The sequence below is a fragment of the Nannospalax galili genome, unplaced genomic scaffold (assembly GCF_000622305.1).
Source record: "Nannospalax galili isolate Female #2095 unplaced genomic scaffold, S.galili_v1.0 scaffold292, whole genome shotgun sequence".
NCBI lineage: Eukaryota > Metazoa > Chordata > Mammalia > Rodentia > Spalacidae > Nannospalax > Nannospalax galili.
This window is the reverse complement of record NW_008332663.1, coordinates 2994605-3003684: the sequence shown is the minus strand read 5'-3', so window position 1 is coordinate 3003684 and position 9080 is coordinate 2994605.

Sequence of the window (9080 nt, the reverse complement as noted above, 5' to 3'; positions counted from 1 at the left end):
ACATATATCATAATTATTTGACCTAAATATCCTGAAATGACAAAGCCCCAGCCAGTATTATCTATCATCTCAGATTAGGTAGGAACTATCAAGAAATAGTATCTATGATATTATCAATAAAACTATTATATAAAAATTCTGAAAATAAATAATTTAAAATAAAATCCCATTTGAATTCTAACACCATTGTAAAATATTTTATTATTTTTATTTTGTAGGTATGAATATAGCACATGCAAATCCATGGAGGTCAGAAAAGGGTTTTTGATCCCCAGGAACTGGAGTTACAAGTGGTTGTTAGCTACTACGTGGGTGCTGGGAACGAAATCCAGATTTTTTGAAAGAGCAGTCATTGCTTTTAACCACTGAGCCATTGTCCATCCCAGTCTAACAACCTTTTAATGATGTTTCACATATTTCAATTCTCAAATAAACAATTAAAAAGACTATGAATTTGGAATACCTGAATAGATATTATCTTCTTTTTAAGATAAATTTTCTAGATGATCTCTTCTCTTCACCTGTCATGAAGCATCAGGGTATGGGGTTAAATCCTCCATTGAGAGAAACAAAAAGATGCAATAATATCAAGGATAAACACACAAAGATTCCCCAGAAGTTGTAGGTGACTCTTGTCTCCATAGCAGGGAGATGCTCATGACTTAGTCTCTTGATATCCAATTCTCATCACATCAAGTGATTTGAAGAAGCCAATTTTTCTATGAAAAAATAAAAATTGTCTCTCTGAAATCTCTAAAATTGTATTTTTCTGCTGTTATTTTGTGAAAATACTTCTCCATTTCCACAATCTAAAATATTTGCCTTTTCAGCTGTAAGATACAATGAAAATGTTCAATCAATTATTAGTTCATTAATGATTTTTATTGACAATTTTCAATACTGCTTTTTGGTGAAATTTTCTGCCACTTTAAATGTTCTACTATATGAGTTTAAAAACATTTGTATCTATTCATAAAATATTTCATTAATTAGGTAATGTATATAATTTGAGGAATTTTCAAACCTATGTATGATAGGCTATATCATCTTCTGTCAAAAGAATTTCACTCTTTGGACTTTGATGATAGCACAAAATATGTGTTAGTAAGTTTTACACAGTGACTATAATTTAAAGAAGTCATCAGAGTCACCTTTCTCCTTCAAGTAGATCTGTGTTCTTCATGGACATTTGAATACTCAGAACATTGGATAAGTCCAGTTGATCTGACAGACATTCAATTATCTGTGCTTTCTCAAATATCACAGGCTGTATTCTTTCCAAGCTGACTAATTCATGTTTATGAGCAAGTTTACCTTATGAAACACTGTCATACTAACAGATGGCAAATGAAGTTGGCAAGTAAATCTTTTTGACTCCATCCATCTCCTCCTTTTCTGAGTGCCTCTTTGTTATTTCTTTTATCATTAGTACTTAAATCTGGTACTCCTGCCTTGCCAAGTACTCATTCAAGTTCACATACTCCCTGTCCTAATACACTGCTTCATTGTACTGGCCTTCTGTTTCAGAATCTCTTCCCACCTGCTTGATTGTAGAAATTCTGCCAAAGATATTTTTCTCTGTATACACAACTGTTCCTTTCTCTTTCCTGCTGCCCTCTCATAAATATAAACTGTCCTGGTTCTAGATTATTTAACAGTACAATTTCCTTTAGCCTTGTTCCTTGGTTATGTGAATATCTGCATCTGTACCTTTAAGTACAGTTATTCAATATGCATCATAACTTCTAGTAAAAAGTGTCTGATGTTCTCTGTTGGCCTTTTTCTTTTCCTGTATATGATACCTATACATTTATAGTTTGCTATTAAGTCAGATACTCCAACTTTCCTAACTGATTAAGATTCATATTGTTCTTGTCTAAGAGCTCAACTAGCTTTCATTTTTTTCATGAGGAATCGCCAAGGGATGGGCCATGTTCATCAAATTAGCTAAGAAGAATCCTCTTAGCAAGAGTGTGATTCATCTCAGTTGTGTCATGTGTTCACATGGTTTTGCTCACTTCTGTGGATAGTGTTTCTAGCTACAGACAAATTTTTTAAGAATTGACATCTATATTTTATATTGAAATTATGTTTTTTTCACCTTTAGAGATTTTGACATAAATTTGGATAAAAGCACAACAATAGGAGCTGGAGAGATGGTTCGCAGGTTAAGAGCACCAGCTGCTTTTGCAGAACACCTGCATTCAAATCCTGGCACCACATGGTGGCTAATAACTTTCCCTTGCTCCAGTTCCAGGGGACCTGATGCCCTCTTCTGACCTCTGTGGGAATTTCATGATACAGGTGCCCTTACATATGTGCAGGCATAAGACTCATACATACAAAAAATAAAAAATAAATATTTTAAAGTAAAGAAAATGAAAACATTCCACAAAGTAGAACTGAGGTTGTGAAAAGACAAAAGGAAAAAAGCAAGTAAGAGCTAAAGGAGCAAAAGCTAATATGTGGAAAACATTTACAATCAGTTTATGTGTAATATATGATAAGTATTAAGATTTGATTTCCTTTAAACATATCAGAACCAACATTTTTCCTCTTATTAAAATACCTAATTATGTATCCTGTTCTACATGAGCCCATCTTTTCATATTACAGGCTTTACACTCCATAATACATGGATTTAGCCCATCTTCAGTAGTTTCCTTTTGCTTTCTATTAATTATCAATGCAATTCGGGCATAATATTTGGGTTTTTTTCTAAGACTCTCTACACCATTAAAATATGAAATACAAATTCCTTTCTAGAATAATTGCTCTACAGTTCTGGAGAGAGGGCTGAGCACTTAAGAGCATTGACTGTTCTTGAGAAGACCCTGGTTCAAATCCCAGCACCCACATGGCAGCTAACATTGCCTGTAACTCCAGTTCCAGGGGATCCAATAGCCTCTTCTGTCCTCTGCAGGCGTTACATGACATGGCTGCACTTACCTACACACAGGTGTAACACTCATACACATGAAATAAAAATAATAAATAAAAATATTTTTTAAAAAGAATAATCACTATACAATGATTAACAAAATGTTTGGTATGAGTATGACCAGTAAGAAAGTTGGCCAGTTTGGGATTGTAAGGTGTTTTGAATAACAAAATCCAATCCCAGGAGTTTATCTTTGCTAAAAGAGAATTCATTGGCCTCAGCTCTCAAGTGACCTGATGAAATCATGTCTTAGGAAGATATATCAGAAAACTTGGATGTAAGAGAGTAGAGGATAGAAGAACCAGCAGTGATTTCATAAAATGTGAATGTAGATCAGCAATGCAGATTCATGATGGCAAGACCTTCCTAAACATTGCCTAGCAAATAAGAGCTAAAAGAAAACTTTAATTAATATATATATATCTTTCATGCAGTCAGGAATGATTTATACCTCAGAGAAAGGGCTATAAACACTGATAATACCTATGGACTTAATTACATAAATGACAGATATTTGTGATGTCTCACATTTGAGTGTTCCTCAATTCATATTTAGTAAATATATGAATATTTGAAGAAAAAACTGTTGATGGTGACTAGATTTTATGTAGATGCAATAGAAAATATGTTGATAATGAAAACCCAGAATGTGTGCTTATTTAACAAATCACCACAAAACAAAAAGTAAGCACTATGCAGCATCTAATACTAGAAGTGTATGATGAGAAGAGGCATAGTTTTGGAAGTAGCTAAAAGAACTGAAAGAGCTGAAGGATAAAGCTGAATTACTTTAAGATCAAGACTACATACTCAAGAGATTACAATAACTCAACCAAAGACTTTAAATGTTCTTTGATATTTGGGAATATACAAATGTCAGCAAAACATGAATTTTCAAATATATTCTAATGAAAGAAATGGCACTTATCCACAAAAAAACTTTAAAATAATATAAAAATAAACATGGTAAAATATATTCAGATGAGGTTCTATAAGTATTTATAACATGTTAAGTTCTTCTGAAATTTTGCTTTGAGTTTCTTGCTATTTTTACTACTATTAATGCATTTGTATATGTATGTACTATTGTTTTTGGTTCTTGAAGAGGCCATGCATAGATCAAAAATATTAATAGGAAAAATTCTGTGCAGAGAAGAGTCATGGTGTTGTTTTAAGCATGAAAATGCAAGGCAGATTAATGCAAGGACAATAACCAAGATATGGGCTCAAAGTATCCAACAATAAATTGAGTAAAATATGACATATAGGCAAAATGACCCATTGTTTACTTACAGAATATAGGAAATCATTCTATTTTCAGCAGCATTAATTAAACTGGATGTCGTTGTGTTAAACAAATTAAGCCTGACGTAGACAAAACCTACGCATTCTCATTTTTTTTTAATGGAAAATGAAATGTTGATCTCATAGGGTAGTGTAAAATGGTGGCCACTGTGGACTAGGAATTACAGCAGGGAGGGAAGATGCAGAAAACTTAGAGCTACAGATAAGAACAGTTTAACTGTGCTTTTCTACAGCACAGTGGAAGAAAAATTTTTACATGAAATGTGATGTTTGTGTGTCTGGTTTGGTTTTAAATGTCCCTCACTGGCTTGTGTGCTTGGTTGTTTCATTTCTTGCTGGTGATCCTGTTTTGGAAATTTGTAGAGTCTTTAGAAGCTGGAGCTTTGCTGAAGTAAGTGGACCTTGAGACTTAATAGCCCAGTGCGTTTGTCCACTCCCTGTTCTTTGCCTACAGAAACCATGCAATCAGTCTCCTCATGCTCCTCCTGGTACCCTATCTTCCTTGCCATGATGGACTATATCCTTTCTTAAAACTTTAGTTAAAAAATATCCTTCCTTGTTCAAATTGCTTTTGTCAGAGATTGTGTCACAGAAATAAAAGTAATTAACATTATATATTTCAGTACAGAATACAAAGAAAGAGAGCAACATGGAAATTCTGTCTCTGTGAAGAGACAGAAATTGTTACTACCTAAATTTGGTCAATGAATACATACATCAAACTACTGTACCTCAAAAGTATCTGCATATATTCTGAATTCTTAACAATTGTAATCATAAAAAGCTGTTAAATTTTGTAAGAATGTAAAGATATTAAAATGCTCAAGGAAAGCCAATATAAAAGATATCTTTGGTGAAATTTTTGGAGGGCTTGTATTTTTGATATGTGTGAAATATTTCCCCAGTGTATTACATGACATTTAGACAGCTTTTTCTGATAAGATTTTTTTAAGGAACTCCTTTTCACTGACATTCAAATTAGTGAGAGAAGATTAACTGATTTAACAAATGGCATAATTCACTGTGACCTACTGCAGTTTTTTTTTTTTTTTTTTTTGCCCCTCAGATCAGTGTGTGGAAGGCAATGCCAAGACATAATTTCGATTTGTTTGTCTGCTACCTATGGCTCTGGACACCTATAAAAGATCCTCTAAATCAGTATCAGGAAGGCAGAGATTTCTGGGAAATATGGAAAGATAAACTTGCAGGTGACATAAATGCCCTTGTCAAGAGTACAGTCAGTGGCCCACTTAATTATACATTAATATCTAGAATACTGCCAAGAGAAGCTTAATTTACAGTGCTTTGGAGTGTGTGTTTTCTAGACATTTATTCTATTGAAAAAATGTTCTTTGGGAACTTGGAGAGATGGCTCAGCAGTTAAAATCACTGACTGCTCTTGCACAGGACCCGGTTTCAATTCCCAGTACCCACATGTTGGCTAAGGACAACTGTTCATAGTTGCAGTTCCAGGGGATCTGATGCCCACTTCTGACCTCCACAGGCATTGCACTACATGGGTATACTTACACACATGCAGGTATTGCACTCATACATATAAAGTAAAAATAATAAATAAATAAAGCTTTTAAAAAATGTTCTTAGATGGAATTTGGACAATGTGACATATTAGTAAGTCTCTTCTGGGATAACTGTGAATGAAGCCGCTATTATTTTATATTAAAAAGCATATGTTACAGATAATTATTTTTATTTATTTACTTATGTTTATTTTATGTACATAAGTGATTTGTCCTCATGTATGTAAGCACAACATGTGTGTGAAATGCGTGCAGATTCCAGAAGAGCAGGATGCCCTGGAATTATGGCTTTTTGTTAGTCACCATGTTGGTGCTGGCAAAAGAACCCAGTCATCTGCAAGAGTACCCAGTGCTCTTAAACACTGATCCATCTTGCTAGACCTTGTTTCTGATCATCTTTAAAGTTCCTAAGCTGTTGGGAATATAGGAAATGGAAATATTCTATGATGAATTTAATTCCACTACATAATGAGAACGACAGCACTAATTATGAAAGTCAGGGATGGCAAAATTCTCATCTAAGAATTTTGCAATAAAAAGAGAAAACAATTCTAGAAATAACAGTAGTTATTTAGAAAATTATAGATCACGTACCAACAGGTAAATCTGATTGTCCAGATTACTTAGTAAGTTCCAGTGGCACATTCATACTCAGATAACAATGATTACTGGAATATTCCAGTTCAGGGCTTGGAGAGATGGCTTAGTGGTTAAGAACACATACCACTCTTCCACAGGACAGAAGCCCAATTTGTCATATCTGATTTGATGGACTACAGCCTCCTATATCTCTAGTTCTAGGGGCTCTGATGCACCCAATCTGGCCTTCAATGGGCATTGAACTCATGTGCTTAAGACATTCGTATAAACATAATAAAAATAAAAACAAAATGAAATCTTACAAAATATATCTTAGTTCAGATAAGAAATATCATAAGGATCATTTCATAAGGATCTAGCTGAAAAATTTTAATCAAGTAGATCTGAACTAATTTTTAATTGAATTTCTCAAAATTAATGTTTTTCTTTATAAAATTAAAAAACTTGCTTATTACTTTTATTTTCTGTGTATGAATGTTTTGTCTGAATGGATGTAAGTGCACCAGGTGCATGCAACACCCCACAGAGTCAAGACCTGGAACTGGAATTACGGATGGTTGTTAGCTATCATGTAGGTGCTGGAAAACAAACCTGGGTTCTTTGGAAGAGCAACCGAGAAACTAATGTTTTTACTTAAAATTTCATAACATAGTCAACCAAGTTAATTTAGTAGGACTATGTTTTCAAAAAAGCTTTTAGCAGAGGAAGTATTTTCATCAACATCTCAGAAACAGGTTGCATGAAGCAGACCATGCCAATGTACCTGCAGTAAGGCTTTGGAAAGATGCTAGATGATAATTTGATGCACTCACTTAGTCTGATGAATAGAACTGTTCCTGTTGAAAATGCAAATCTATTACTAAGCTCTTGATGGTGCTGGCCATTAATATCGTGTCATCTTTCTTGCGATGATTCTATGTTTACACATTATGCAGTGATTTGGACTTTTTAATAGAGTTCTTAGCTCAAAGATATCAAACTGATCCCCAACACACCTCTTTGTTCATTTGTCCAGTAGTTCGTCTGTATTATTTTATGAATACAAGAAACTGAAATTCTAGATTAAAAATATATTGATTCAATTTAGTCAGTATCAGTTATGGTTCTCTGAAAGCAAGTACATCTGTAAAAGTTAGAAAAGGTTGCATGGGGCCAAAAGAATAAGTCCAAACACCTAATACTGTCTCTTAGAAGACTGTCTACCAGACATGCTTAGGACACAGTTAACTGCTTTCTGGGTGAAAAATCTATTGATTCATTCTTTGGTTTAACATGGCAAATGTCAGTATTCCAAATACTGAAAAGAATATATGATACTCATTTAGTGAAAACACTTTTCATGAATAAATGTTTTTGAAGATATTGTAATCTGCTCTAATTTCTGTTTTCTAAATCTAAGTAGAAGTAACTAGACAACTGATTCTATATAAAGTAAGGCTACGTGAGCCCTATCGTCTAATCAAGGGAAAGGCATATCTTCTAATCTGAAAATTGAAAGAACTTGAAAACTGTGCAGTGATGAATTAGAAAGAAATAACAGTGAATTTAATGACTGTCAGAATGAGATTTTAGCAATCACAGTAAATTTGAAGGAAAAAACATTAAGGCTTATGTGACAATACTGGCAAAGCTCTCACAGCTCAAAATTTAAGAGAAAATTTAATGATACCCAAACAATTTCTTAAGTGTATTACCCTTAAGACTAGTACATATTCCAAAGTAACTTCCTTCTTGATGAAGACTTCTTAGATTATATGCCAATACAGTAGGCATTTCAATGACAAAGGAGGCAGCAACAGGATATGGCAATGCCTACTCAGGCAGAAAGAAAACTTAAATGTGTCCAGTGTTTCTAACATATTTATTTCTTTACTGGCATTAACAACAAGAAGGATGTGAGAACTGACACAAACAAGGGTAGTAAATCAGAATTGATGCTTGTCAAGTAAGAACAGAAAATAGATACGCTAGATAGCTTCGGAACTTCCACTTAGAATTTGATGTGTAAGCATCATGCTGAGACACAGAGGAGTAGTGAATATACTGAGTGAGGAAGAAAGAGAATATAAATGGCTTTGCCATCAGCACAGTAATGCAATTGCTAGTTCGGAGATAAACAATGTCTATGTGTGTATTAGGGAAGGTTTGATTGATACTGATAAGGTAGAAGATGGCATTAAATATTGAACCTGTGTGTGGGTCAACTCACATCCCATCTCTTTCTATCTTTCTTACGGGTAGAGGGAAAGAAAGCCACAAATTATACTCAAATAAAGATAGAAAACCTCTACAATATTTGCATTCATGTGTTTTCATATATACAAAATCCAATTCATAATCTATCAATAATGTATAAAATTATTTGAAAGGGCTATGCAAATTTCACAAAAGCAAAAGATGAATTTTTCATTTGCTAAGCCTAGAGATAAGCCTAGAGAAAGTATTAAAGAGAGTGCTGACAAGATTGGTGAAATTATTCTCTTGGACAAATAAGATATTATAAATGCAGCACCATTATTTTATTCTCAAGTATTAATTTCCAAATCAAGAAAATAATAACTGATTTTTGAAGTTCAATTGTTCTTGTTCTTACACTTTCATTACATAAATTAACATTCTCTAGCTCAAATTAAAATGTAATATTAATATAAAGGTATTATTTCATTGTCTACATATACAGATTCTTTTTACAC